Below are 15,275 nucleotides of genomic sequence, written 5' to 3'. Positions count from 1 at the left end.
TGGAGGTGCAGCAGAAATTTACATTCAAGAGCAAGGTTTCTACCTCATTTCTGCAAAGTTTTCACTCTGCAGTGACTCAAAGTTTGAGAAAATTCAGGGCCATACCTCACTGAACATATATGAGCAGAGGTAGGTAAAGGCATAAAAAAGGGCCAACAGAACTTGAAGTTTTATCTATAGGGACTTAAAATGAAAGGGTACAGAAATAATTATAAATTTATGCAAAACATTGGTTAGACAACAGGTTAGTTCCAATTTTAATTCCCAAGCAGAAGTCGGGGAAGATGCTAGCTCTCCAGCTGTCTGTTGCATGAGGTTTGTGTGATTTTAATTCCTGGGTCTTATCTGCATATACTTGTCAATCTCCTGGCCAAACCCCGTGGGGAAGCAAGAGCTGGCTGGCTGGCAGGAGAAGGATGTTGTTCAGTATGAGGCTGCTGCCAGGAGCCTGATGGAAGGGTCCCCAACACTCAGATAAATGGTTCAGAGAGTGGTTGGGAGGGCTTCTTGATTGGGGATGAGGGAGGAAAATCCACACAGGCAAAGTCTAAAGTTGTGTGTGGATCCTGGATGAGTGCTCCTGCTTGTCCTGATCCATAAGGAAACTAGAGAAAAATAAATAAATAGAAACATTTTCTGGGCCTCTTCTAGCTCAAGCTTCAGGTTGACAGGGAAGCCACGCCCACCAATGAAAATTGCAGTCAGGGTCCAATGGCATCATCAAAGCCTGATATGCATAGTTAAAGATGAATCCCTCTATTTTCTGGGGGTCTCCCTCTCAGAACAGCAGGATAAAAAAGCAGTTCACAAGAAGCCAGTCGATCAATGCCCATTTTACTGCCTGCCTGGTTAGCAATACACAGGCAGGGTTAAAATGGCCCTATAGAGTACTTTGTGTATTTTTAGCACCCCATTAAAGAGCATTATAGTCCAAGAGAACACACATTGAGTCAACATAGTTATAAAGAGAGATTTGAAGAGATTTTGGGACAAGTTCCATTCAGCCAGAAAAGGCTTAGAAGAGACTTAAGAGAGTTTACTTCGAAGTTCTGAGGATTTTCATTAGATTGAATAGAGAATATCGGTTAGGGAGTCAATAATGAGAGATTAGTAATTTAAAACTGTCAGAAAGAGAATGAGGTTAGGCAAAATTTCTTTATGGAGCAAGTTGTTGGAGCAGGGAATGCGCTGCCACAAGTAGTGATTGATGCAGAGACCATATCATCTTTTAAAGAAAAATTGATTAATTTTTGAAGCTGAGGAAGAGTACAAGGCAATGGGGAGAGTGAAATAAAAACAGAAAGTGCTGGGATTACTCAGGAGGTCTGGCAGCAGCTGCGGAGAGAGTACCAGAGTTAACGGGCAGAATTTTCCCCTCCTGCCTGCAGTGGGTTTTGTGGCAGGTGGTGTCGAAACACACTGAGGGGCTTCTTAGACAAACAAAACAAACTTTATTTAAACAAGAGCTTCCGTGGCTGCTTGTATCCAGCCAGCCCCTCATACAACAATCTTCTTCTCCTCGGAAACTCCTCCCTAGAATTTATTCCCCCGCGCGAGCCACACACTGGTTGAACAAATCACGTGACCCCTACTCAGTTGAACTGATCTTAAAGTGGCAGTCATCACATCCCTCCTCCCTTAACTCCTTTGTACATCTTTTCAGTTAACAATTGCTTTATACAATCGAACCAAGAATTTTCTGAATTCTAGAAATAAATTACACATGCCGTTAGCCTGGACTTCAATTACACAATACATACAATAGACCACAGTCTTTGGGGTGGTTTTCAAATTTGCATCGAGAGGCATAGTTTGACAGGTCGTGAGGCTTCTACAGGATCGACATTTTCCGGAATTGTGCTAACGGGTACTTCCTGGAGGACCACCAGCTCCTGCTCAGTCCTGGCCCTTTTGAGTGGGCTTGTGGGCTCCGCTCCCCACTGCTCGGAGCTCCTCCTCTTGTGGGCACAGGGACAGGTTGCCTCCTGCTTCCTGACAGTCCTCCGCTCCAGCCGCCCTGGGCTCACAGCCACATTTGGTACAGACAATTCATTATCATTAACTTCCACAGGGATGTCCTTGACGTTTATTAGAGGTCGACCAGAATCTTGGTGGTAACACTGACTGCGAGAACGTCTCTCTACCCCTCAAATGGTCAACGTGCTTCTGAACGATCTGGCCCTCTGTCCTTAAGATACGAAAGAGGTCCAGTCTCAGAGACTACTCTTCGGGGAATCCGCCCAGGATCGCTACCGAAGTTTTTCACGTACACGTTTTCATTAGTCGAGAACTTCCTAGCTCTGTGAGAATCATGACTTGTTGCACTGACTTGATTCTACGCTCCTCTGGAAATTTGGAAACACAAGACTTAACCTCATAGAATCACACAGTGCAGAAGAGGCCCATCGAGTCTGCACCGACACGTGAGAAACACCTGACCTACCTCGTCCTGAGACGATGTTTCATTAACACTTCAGCAGGAGGAACACCTGTCGTAACGCGTGGGGTGGGACGGTAACTCAGCAGAAAACGTGAGACACTTGTTGCTAAAGATCCACCTGATAGTTTTTTCATACCAGATTTAAAAGTTTGGATGGCTCTCTCGGCTAAGCCGTTCCACACTGGGTGGTGGGGCGCTGTCTTTATGTGTTTTATACCATTGAGAATGGTGAAGTTTTGAAACTCCACTCATGAACACTGCCCCATTATTGGACATGATTCCTTCAGGCAAACCATCAGTTGCAAAACAATGCCTCAGCTTTTCGATGGTCGCCATCAATGTCGGTGTTTTCAGCTCAAAAATTTCTATCCACTTGGAGTGTGCATCAATTATGAGGAGAAACACTGCACCCACAAATGGACCTACATAAATCTACATGGATGCAGGCCCATGGCCACCCAGGCCATTCCCTAGGGTGTAGTGGAGCTGTGGCTGGCAGGTTTTGCTGCACTGGCACTGTTGCCGTGTCTTACTATGTTCTCAATATCAGTGTCGATTCCAGGCGACCACACATAACTCCTGGCTAACATTTTCATTCGAGATAGCAGGGTGGCTACTGTGTCGTTTAATCAGCAGTAGCTCCCTGCCCGGTACAGGAACGACCACACATGCTCCCCATAACACAACACCATCTTGACAACCACGTTCATGTTTACGGATGGAGTAGGGTTTGATGTCCCTGAAACTGCCTCATTTCCCCATCCTGTAAGGATTTTGTCCAGATAACATTGGATCCTGACTGGTCCAGGCTTTGATTCGTTTCACACAGACTGGTAGTGTATTCAAAAGGTATAAGGCCAAGACAATTTCTTGAGGAATAGATGTACATTTAATACTTTGTCTCAAGGGCGGACGACTGCATTTGCAATGTGTACCCCTGGTCGGTGTTTGAAGGTATATTCATATGTGGCCAGGATCAATGCCCATCTCTGGATCCTCGCAGAGGCTATCGGTGGAATAACCTTGTTCTCCTTAAAAAGGCCCAATAGCGGCTTGTGGTCTGAAACAAATAGTGAAGTGTTTCCCATGTAGATATTGATGGAACTTTTTGACACCGAAAACTACTGATAGGCCCTCTTTTCCGCTTTGTGAATAGCCTCTCTCAGCTACTGATAGGATATGTGTCAAGAACGCTATCGGTCTCTCTGAGCCGTCAGCCATTCCATGGGACAACACTGCCCCAACGCTGTATGTAGAGGCGTCACACGTCAGTATTAGTTCCTTCGAAGGGTCAAAATGTAAAAGTAAGTAGGTTTGAAGACTGCAGAAATTGCTTCATCGCGTTGAAAGCCGTTTCCTGAGGAATTCCCCAAAACCAGCGGTGGTGCTGCTTTAGTTGGGTGTGTAAGGGGGTCAGCACAGTGGATCGATTTGGCAAAAACCATCCATAATAATTAACTATTACTAGAAACGATTTAAGTTCAGACACGATTGTGGGGGAAGGCGCTTCTTTTATGGCCCTGACTTTCTCCTTGACCGGGGGTAGCCCTTGAGCATTGATCCTGTATCCCAGGGAAATCACCTCCCTGGCTTGAAAAGTGCACTTTTCTTTCTTGAGGCGAACTCCAGCCTCCTGAAAGATTTTTAACACCTCTTCTAAATTTGCCAGATGTTCAGCCTCCATGGCCCCAGTGATGAGTACATCATTGAGGTACAACACAACCTGTGGCAAGCCCTGTAGTAAGCTCTCCATTGTGCGTTGAAATATTGCACATGCTGACAAGACACCAAAAGGCAGGCACATGTATTGAAAAAGCCCTTTGTGGGTGTTTATCATGACATATCCTCAGGAAACGTCATCCAACTCAAGCTGTTGATAAGCATGACTCATGTCCAGCTTGGTATAAGAACTAGGAGCAGGAGTAGGCAATTCAGCCCCTCGAGCCTGCCCCTTCATTCAATACGATCATGGCTGATCTCATTTTGGCCTCAACTCCAATTTCCCGCCCTTTCCCCATAGCCTTCCAACCCGTTACTAATTAAAAATCTATCTCCTCCTTAAATTTTTTCAGCGTCCTGGCATCCACTGCACTCTGAGGCACTGAATACCACAGATTCACGACCCTTTGAGAAAAGTAATTCCTCCTCATCTCTGATTTAAATCTACAACCCCTTAGCCTAAAACTATGGTCTCTCGTTAGAGAATGCCCTACAAGGGGAAACATCCGCTCCACATCTACTTTGTCTATCCCCTTTAGCATCTTATATACCTCAATTAGCTCTCCTCTCATCCTTCTAAACTTGAGCGAGTATAGGCCCAAACTGTATATGACTGGTTCCCAGCCAGTTTTGCATAAAGACCTTTGATTCATGGAAGAGGAAACTTGTCCAGCTTTGTGGCCTGATTAATGGTTTGTTTGTAACAAATGCGAGTAGTCTTGTCAGGTTTCAAAATGGGGACGATGGGTGCAGCTCATTCTGAAAACTGAACCGGCTGGATAATACCAAGTTGTTCTAACCTCTTTAGTTCAGCCTCCATTTTCTCACACAGAGCATAGGGTCTTGCTCTGAAAAATCAAGGGGTAGCTTCCGAATCCATGTAGATTTTGGCTTATAAGCCCTTAATTTTGCCTAACTCATCCCGGAAGACACTGTCATATTTTCTTAACAATTCTGACAATCTCCCTGCCCTCACCTGGAAAATGTCAGCCTAATTTAATTTTATTTTCTTGAGCCAGTCACGGCCCAGAAGGCTTGGTCCTTCACCCATTACTACTACGATAGGTGGCTGTGCAGGCTGCTGTCCATAGCTTACGGTTATAATGGTGGAACCCCTCACCTTTACTACTTATCTGGTGTATGTTTTCAGCTTGGCTGAAGAGCTCTAAATTTAAAGGCTGGGCACCCCCTCTCAGATACTGGAATGTGTGCTCACCCATCACAGTGGCTGATGCACATGTATCTACTTCCATATTCAGAGGCTTCCCATTTGCACAGAGCGTTACAGAGATTGGGTCAGGCTTAACATCCTTGAGGTTGAAAAGAGAGTAAATATCAGACTTACTGGTATCAGGGTCTTCCACACTGTGTACTTGTAACATCTTGTTGGATTGGCTATTTGACTGCCTGGACCTAGTCCTGCATTTTCTCCTCAGGTGTCCTTTTCTCCCCCCACAATAATGGCACTCAGCCTCCTTAAATCGACAAGATTCAGGATTGTGGTTACTCCCACATCGACAACATTGGATCTTAGGAATCACTGCCTGACTGCCTCCGCTGTATCTTTTAGTTCTGTAGCTTCCTGGAACTGCTTCCCTTTTTCCAATGGCCTTGGTCGATTTGGCGCGACAGCTGGCTGCTGGTTCTGGCTCTAACTGGTGCATGGCGTCACTTTGCGTAACCTGCAGTTCCAATGCATCTACCTCAGCGCTTTCCATGGCGAGTGCAATCTCCATCGAGCGTTTGAAATCGGTATCAGCTTCTGCTAACAACCAACATTATATGAATCAGTTCTATTGAAGGGTCATGAGGACTCGAAACGTCAACTCTTTTCTTCTCCGCCGATGCTGCCGGACCTGCTGTGTTTTTCCAGGTAATTCTGTTTTTGTTTTTTATTATATGAATGGTATCATTACACACGCCACAGACTAATCGATTCCACAGCATATCACTTAGGGTCGTACCAAAATTGCAACACTCTGATAATTGTTTGAGTTTCACAATCTACATTGCGGTCAACTCCCCTGAGGCCCTCACTCATGAATTAAACTTAAACGTTGCGTTATGACTGGAGGTTTCAGTTGGAAATGACCCCAATCCTCTGCAGAGGAGTCGAATCGGTCTATCTGGTCGAAAAGCGGAATCTCGGTGAGTGATATAATTTCCTATTCACAGTTGTTGATTAAACATGATACTCACAGATGCAGGCAGGAGACGGTGCCAAGGATAGTTTTTTCCCTCATCACCAAATGTAGAAACATGCTCTGGGAAGCTTCATAGTCAAACAAAACAAATTTTATTTACACGAGAGCTTCAGTGGCTGCTTGTATCCAGCCAGCCCCTCATACAGCCATCTAGCTCTCCTAGGAAACCCCTCCCTAGAATTTATTCCCCACGCTAGCCACACACTGGTCGAACAAATCACGTGACCTCTACTCAGTTGAACTGATCTTAAAGTGACAGTCGCTACAGGTGGGAGCGGAAAACTTGGAGAGAGGCCAAAAATCAGATTCCTGACAGGGAGGCAGTTTGGAATTTTCCACCCGCCCCTTTCAAGGTGGGTTGATGGCGGGTTCAGTATCCCGCTGATCAGTGTCGGGAATGCAATTTGCATGTATTACCATGTCATGAGTGCTCATTAAACATGCAACTCGCCGGCATCACGTTCCATCTTCCAATCTTGCCAGCGGGAATTCAGGCCGGTCTGAAACACGTTTGATAATGAGTGGCGTGCATCGGTCAGCCCTCACTTCGCTCATGATTTTGAGGTGAGTGCAACACTCAAAGCCTACCTGCAACAACGCCTCTCTGGTTTCTTAGTGATGGCAGCAGAACGCCACACTGGTGGGGGTGTAGGGTTGGTCTGCTCACAATGGGTGCCTCCATACTCTAGGAGGACAGCACTCAGTGTGTGCAGCAGCTCTCAGGCAGGGCTGCACCCTCAAACAGACACCAGCATTGCAACCGGGGGTGGGTGAGGGGTGTGGTGGTGGGGTGGTGGGATGATAGACACATGAAAGCAATGGGATATGAAGGGGTTGGAAGAGGGGAGAGGAGGGGGAATGAAGGCAGGCAGACGGGAGACCGAGGGTGGAGAGCCCGGAGCTGACATGGAAGACTAGAATGCAGACACACGAGGGGATAGATGGGAATCGAACCATATGAATGGGAAGGCATATACACAGACTCCAGAATAGGAAGGGGGAGTGTGTGTCAGCACAAGAGGGATTGGTTGCACAGAGACTCATGGTGGGGGGATGCGGTGGGAAGAGAGACTGTGTTGTGATTAGTTATGAGGGAGCTCATTGAAAGACAGTCATAGCCCCGGTCTGGGGCCAACAGTTTGGAGTGAGAGATTAAACACAGTCCTGGGGCTTTGCGGGCCATGCTATAGGGTTAAGCATGGCACGCACATCATAGTCCCGCTCCAGGGAGGGGCAAGGCCTGTGTGCTCAGCTGGGATAAGGCACAGCTTGGTGTGCAGGGCGTGTTCACAGTTGGTGGCGATGGGCTTGCCTTGCTTGGTACTGGGCTGCAGATGGGATGGTCATGGTTAGGGGAGGCATCCGCAGCCTGTAAATGGGGAAAATGTAATAAAGGGCATGGTACTCAACGCTCTCCTGGGGAGGTGGGTGGGCTATCATCTGTATGTGACCATGACCACAGACTCGAGATAGGGAGGGGTGAGGTCCACATGGGGCATGGGAATGTGAACAGTGACGGATTCAGGAGTGAGGGCTGGAATGTCTACCCCAATGACAATGGAATCGAGGGTTACCGGGGGAGGCTGGAGAGTAAACAGAGGGAGTTCTACCTGCACATCGTGAGCTTCCAGGAAAATTGGAGAGACCCAAACACTGACAGGGGGAGGGTCAAAGCTGGTCTCAAAATAAAAATGCAGCACCACCATCTTGAATCCAAGAAGTAAAGGCGCAGTTTGAAATCAAAACTAGTAAAGAATCTGCACAAGAGGGGTCTGAGGCAGTGTGGGAGGAGCGCACGGCTGGACTAGGGAGCCCTTTCATGGGGCGCCCTCAAACTTCTTAAAGTCACAACACTGAAATCGAGTCAGAGCTGAGAGAAAAGAGGAAGACTTCCTTAAGAAGGTGCAATTGGAGCCATTGCCTTTAGCTGCGCATTAACGAGAGACTGAAGGAGTCATTGGCTTCACAATACAATTGTTCCATTTGAGAGGAATGTAATAATGGAGAATGCAGGCAACCATTAAGGAGGCACAGCTGCTGCATTTCTGCCAAATCATCAATGAAAGCCTCTAACGTGCTTTCTCCAATTGCCATGGATAATGGGCCAAATGGCATCCAGTCATTACTTATGTGCAAGTCAACTTTGATCAGTATAGGATCATAGGCACAGGAGAAGGCCATTCAGCCTGTCAAGCCTGCTCCACCATTCAATACGATCTTGGCTGATCGAACACTTCAATGCCTTTTACCTGCACTAACCCCAGAACCCTTTACGTTATTGTTAATCAGAAATCTATCAGCCTCTACCTTAAATATACTCAATGACTGAGCTTCCACGGCCCTTTGGGGTAGAGAATTCCAAAGATTCACAACTCTCTGAGTAAAGAAATTTCTCCTCATCTCAGTCCGAAGTGGCTTCCCTCTTATTTTGAAATTGTGTCCCCTGGTTCTAGACTCCCCAACCAGAGGAAACATCTTACCTGTGTCTACTCTGTCTATGCCTTTCAATATTTTGTAGAGATCACCTCTCATTTTTGAAAACTCCAGAGAATACAAGCCCAGTTTGCCCAACATCTCTTCATAAGACAGTCCCGCCATCCCCGGAACAAGTCTGGTGAACCTTTGTTGCACTCCCTCCATGGCAATGGCAATGGTATCCTTTCTGAGGTAAGGGGACCAAAACTGCACATAGCACTCCAGGTGTGGTCTAACCAAGCTTCTATACAATTGAAGCAAGACTTCACTACTCCTGTACTCAAATCCTATGCCAGATCAGAGATTGCAGAAGTGAGTTTGGTCAGGTGGCGCATTTCATTAATGCGTCCAAATCTCTTGCGGCCTCTGTGGAATTGTGATGTCAAGTATCAGGGTTAGCATCTTGGTCACCTGGATCTGTGAGTTTGTGCCTCAGCTACAAGGCCGTATCAGTGAAAAGCTAGTAATGCAAATGCAGCTGTGGGCATGACAGTGGCTTTCTGTTTGTGACTGGGAGCTTTACTATATTCACTAATCTGTTGCATTTATCAGTCCCCAGGGACAGGGAGGATTGAATAATGGAGCCTGGGCTCAATGCTGCCTTCCTGATGGTACTGATCCAATGGAGGAGGAGAAGAAGGGTCTGGCGCTGCCTAGCTCAGCTTCGAGAGGAAGCCCAGCCTGAGGTTCATAGTCCAGGGGAGCCCCAGCAGGAACCAGAGGATGAGGAGGTTAGACCCATCCCACGGAGGTGACTTGCATGACCGAGGGTCTACTGAAGAAGACTTTCCTATCTAGAGATAAGCAAAAGGCAATGCTGCACAGGTCTGTGCGATGTGGTGGATCATATCTGCCACACTGTGGGAGGATCTAACACCCCGTGGACTGGCAGGACATCCCCTGCCAGTGGTCCTGCTGCGCTCAATTCTTTTGCCTATGGTCCATTCCAGGGATCCACAGGGGACCTATGCAGCATCTCACAGTCCTCAATATATAAATGTATCGAGGAGGTGACAGCTGCCCTGTACAGTAAGGCTCATCATTATGTGAAGTTCACACTCGATGAAGCTAGCTGGGCTGCTAGGTTCCTGGGGTTTGCAGCTACCTCAGGCTTCCCTAGAGTACAGGGCGCAATCGACTGTACACAGGTGGTATTGAGAGCTCCATGTCAGCAGCCCCGGATGTTCGTTAACAGGAAAGTTCATTAACTCCCTGAATGTTCAACTGGTGCACGATCATCAGAAGCACATCGTGCACGTTTGTGCCAGGTACCCTGGGAGTTCCCATGACTCATACATCCTGAGTCACCCCCAGGTGCCTCACATATTCGAAGGGCCTCAGCAAACACAGAGCTGGCTGCTTGGGGATAAGGGGTACCCGCTCAAACAATGGCTCAAGACACCTGTGCGTTGCCTCTGAATCACTAGGAGGACAGATACAATGTGGCACATAGCTCCATACAATCCATCATGGAGAAGACCACTGACATCCTGAAGATGTGCTTCCAATGCTTGACCCACTCAGGTGGGGCTCTGCAGTACTCTCCACAGAGGGTGTCCCGCACAGTCGTGGTCTGTTGCACCTTTCACAACTGGCGCTTCTAAGGGGAGATCCCTTGCCAGAGGGAGACACGGAGGAAGCTGAGAGCTCCTTGGACGATGAAGAGCAGGAAGGGCAAGAAACTGAAGAGGAAGATGAGGGTCAGCTTCCATGTGAGGACACTATTGAAGAAGCACGGCGTGGAAGACATGCCCATTCCACATTGATAGCCACAAAGTTCCAGGAGGAGTAAGGTGCAGGCAACGGGAGATGGACACATTCCTCCTGTTCCTTAATGCCATCCACTGCACTGAAAGACCTTTACAATGAATAATATCATTCAGCATTTGGACTTGCACCTTCAACCCTCATGATTCACTAGCCCCTAATCTTTGGAAGGGGCAACAGCAAACCCTGTATCTGGGCACTCAGGGAAGTGAAAGTCGACATGACAGCGCAAACGCTGCATCAAAGTACTTGATGCAGTTGTTGCTACCTTAATGAGAAATTTCAGTGGACACTGAGATGCGCACATGGTTGGAGAGATCATCATGGCTGCAGCTCTCATGCTTTGGCACTGCCAATGAAGAGATCCAACTGCAGCTAACCATCCAATTGAGCTGGCCCACCTCCATGTTGTCTTGTAAGGAGTAGAGTTTACTAACAGATTTCACACACACTTCTGATAAACAGATTGAGATGTCTCCCTGACATAACACAAGCGTACAGCAACTATCATGATTCAGGTAGACATCACATGAATGTGAGGTTCACAAAGGGAGGCGATCAGTGAGTGGGAGCATGGCTCACCCCTGCAATAAGAGGGCACATAGATGCATATGCACAACACTTTCAAATGGCGAGACCATTCTTGTGAACAGCAAATGTATTTATAAAGCTGTATGATATATACAGTGATTGAATGCCTGTGACCCAGAAGTGATGTAAAAATTTCTTAATTTTTCTAACCCTACTGCTACACCTGTGTACAGTCCCGATGTCTCAGCAGAGATGGAGACTGCCTGCTGACTGCTACGCTTGTTGTCTGAGATTACCTTGGCAGACATCCTCTGGAGGCCTGAGGCCTGTAGGGCCCCAGCCTGTTAAGGGTCTCCTGCTCAGAGGCATATGCAGTTGATGGGGGTCGCAGGCAGAAGGGATTCGGCACGGCTGGACGCCCTCGGAGTGCCCTGTGTGGAGGCCCTTGGGGTGTCCAGCAGACTCTCATCCTCCCAGTGGGTGCCCGAGGGCCCCTCCCTCACTCCTTGAGGAGAAGAGGCATCTGGAGGAAGGCCGAGGTACCCTAGCCCCCTCTCTCACTTCGCCACTGATGGATCCCACCAATGCGTGTAGTGATGGAGTGAAGGTCTGAGCATAAATCCAGCAGAACCTGCTGGACCAAGGTGGCCGCCACCCTTCCCATGGTGACCTCAAGGTGCTTGCATGTCGAAGCCACGACATCAGACAGAACATGGACGGACTCCTCCATCCTTCACTCTAGCCTGTTGACAGCTGCTCATAACTCTACCTGATGTTCCGCTACCTGTCCTTTCACCTCCAGCATTTTCTCGGCGGCCACTTGCAGGTGCTTATCATCCGACTGGGAATCAGTGGGTACCTGATCACCGGCAGTCCTCCGAGTGCCAAAGAGCTAGGCTTTCACTGCCTCCGTCTACTGTGGAGACATGTCAGTGAGGTGTTCTCCAGAAAGTGAACCCGAGCCTAATCTAGAACCATGACCCACTGGGGTGTGTGTCTCTGTGCTGGTGGATGGTGCGGGTGAATGCAGTGACGGATCTTCTTTGGATGGTTCCTCAGCATCCTCCTCTGAGGTGGGCTAAGGACTGGGGCTTGGGTTGGCTCCGTTCTGCTGCCTGGACCTGCTGGTCCAGGTTAAAAAAAAAAATGTATTTTTATATATCATGCATCATGCACTCAAAGAGTTACACTGCACAGGGATCTCACACAATGTTAGCGGGGGACACATCAGCACTGATTGTCACATGGGCCATCATGAGAGTGTGAGAGTGAGCTGAAGGTTGACTTACACTGGCTGGACAGAAGAGATCATTCATTCTCTTCCTGCACTGCATGGCGTTTCTGGGGTGAGTGCCCGATGAGCTGACCTCCCTTGCGACCGCCTCCCAGGCTGGTGAGATGAGGTTTGGTGCACTTCCTGGAGCCAACCCTGGTGTAGAGAACATCTCGGTGTTGGCGCACTCCTCTTACCAAAGCCTCGAGGGAATCGTGGCTAAACCTTCTTCCTGGGTGCAGTCATGTCGAGATGTCTCTTGAAGGCAGCTGGGCTGGAGAGAGTGAGTGTGCGTGTTTGGGTGGCATCTAAATATGGCTGTCATGAAGCTATTATGTATATAATATTTTGGAAAATATTTTTCTTTTAAAATAGAGGTTTAGTCTGCAGGTGTGTCTTAATTAGATTAAAATCAGCTAGTCTGAGTACTTTGATATGTATTAGTTTGAGATGTAAACAGAGAGGTAGATTGTATTTGCATTTTTTGAATAGAGCATTCAAGAAGTGGGGTGAAAGCTTGACGCCTTTCTAGCAGCTACCAAGCAATATGTTTATATTACTAATAAAATTGGTACAATGAAAGGGGTTTCATTGTTAAAAGTTAAAGTTCAAAAAGACTGGTGAGACAATGAGAATTTGAATTCAATCAGCAGTGGTAGATTTAACTTCAGTAGTTTTCAGGTGTACAGGGCAGAGGCAATGTAAGATCAAAAGGCAGCTGCAAGCCTCCAACTGGCTCCACAGTGAAAGGAACCTCATTTTGAATTTGTAAGGTGAAAAAGCTTTTCCTGGTGTTTTGGTTAAGTCTATGGGTGGTTGTTGCCTTAATGGAGATTAGTTTGGGAATTTGTTAAACATTATGATAGTAGTAATTTTGAGCCATGCATATATATATATTTTTTAACCTGTGTAACTTAATAAAATGTTTCAATTAGTTTAATGTAAAACTTAAAGAATTGATAGTCTAATTCCTGAATTTAGAGGCGCATCTCAAACATAACACTTAAAATTATAGGTTATGACAGTTGTTTAAAGTTTCCCTCTGGGATTTTTAACTAATTCCACTTTACCAATTGCATCGGTCATAACAATGGTGCCCAGACCTTCAACCCCATTGAGTGATGGTGGGGCGGGAAAATCTTTTCCTGAGCCACCATGTGATTTGGCGAGATACTCACCTATGCATAATTAATTAGCTTCTGAGCGTTCCCGCCATTCCGACCAGCGGGAAACGTGCCACGGAATCAACCTGCCAAGGCACTTAGTTTCAAAAATATGGAACATTTTGCCCAACATTTTTGCATCAAATGTGACTCATGTTCATATTCAACTTGAAACGTCAACACTGTTTCTCTCTCCATAAATGCTAACAGACTTGCTGAGTATTTCCAGCAGGCACTTTTCATTTCAGATTTCCAGCATCCACAGTATTTTGCTTTTATCATTATGGAGAGAGTGAGTTCATTTTAGCTTCGTCTGGCAAAGAAGTGGCACAGGCGCGATGGGCCGAATTTATGCTGTAAATTTCTATAGTTCTGTGGTTTAATTCGATTGAGAGTATTCAAAATTATTCATTTAGAGCCAAAAGGAGCATTGTTCTTTCAGCTGAGCTCCATTTGAATGTAAATCACAGAGGTAAAGAGATAGCATTCTAACCACCATGTCACTCAGTCCAACAAACTGAGTTCATAATTATGCAGAAAATGTTGACTGTTACATAAAGCTGGTGCTGAACCACAAAAGACTGGAATTTTTCCCCTTATTCATAGTCAATAAGGGAAAATTCTGCTCATAGTCTGCATATTTTGCAGCAAAGAAAATAGCATGAGTTACATTCTTTGTCAATTAATGCACCGTAAAATATATGTCCCAATTAAATCAACACATAATTGGAAGGAGCACTGCGGCGCTGTTTAAATGATAATTGAAAGTTATCTTGTTAAAATGCATGTCATTTTGAGGTTGCCCTCCCTCGTATATGTCACTGCATACTATTAATTCAAGCCTGACTGTCAAGTGCAGATGAGTCATAAAAGAAAACTTATTACGGCCTTGCCATTCCAGATAAGGCATAAAATTACCCCTTCAAATCTTTTTCAATTCAATGGATTGATCCTGTCAGTCAGACAGATTTAAAGTAGCGAGTTGGGTTGGGGGCAGATTGTTGTAAAAGCTTATTAACCCTTTCACAGGCCCAAACAAATATTTTTATTTTAAACAAATAGAAGTTCCGATGAAGGGTCATCACCAACCCAAAAGATTGGGTTGGATTTTCGTGAAGGGGCCTGGAAGCTGAGTTAGGAATGTTCCAGACTCCACAAACACTTCTCCGTTAAGGAGGACCCTGCCCACCGTATTTTGATTCCGGGGAGGCTAGGGCGGGATGGAGTTGAGGCCACTGCCCTTGGAGGCTGGCTCGAGGTGGCAATCGAGGCAGGCAGATGGCCAGGCTGGCAGGCTAGAAGGCCCACCTACGTTTACTGGGACATCGGCCCAGCTGTCATGATGAATGTCAGATGCTCAAGCCCTCTTCCCTCAATCCCATTACTGCCCACCCACCCTACATGCTCCCATGCACCCTCCATGCCCTCTCATACCCCGATGCACCCGATAGCTCCATGCCCCCTCTATGCCCCTGATGCGCTCTCCATGCACCCCATATATCCTCTCTAGCCACTTACCCAGTATCCAAAATAGATAGACCTCAGAAGCCAGGTAATAGCAATGGGAAGTCTTTGGATATTGATGTGAAAAGACATTAAATTTCTATCAATCTAATAGAGCTGTCTCTCAAACACACTTGACAGCGAAAAGAGTTAAATCCCCTCAAGTGGTCATTTAGTTGTAAAAACAAACGTCCATTAAC

Source organism: Cetorhinus maximus, chromosome 14, assembly GCF_964194155.1.
Source record: "Cetorhinus maximus chromosome 14, sCetMax3.hap1.1, whole genome shotgun sequence".
Taxonomy (NCBI): Eukaryota; Metazoa; Chordata; class Chondrichthyes; order Lamniformes; family Cetorhinidae; genus Cetorhinus; species Cetorhinus maximus.
Note: the sequence above shows the minus strand (reverse complement) of the source record.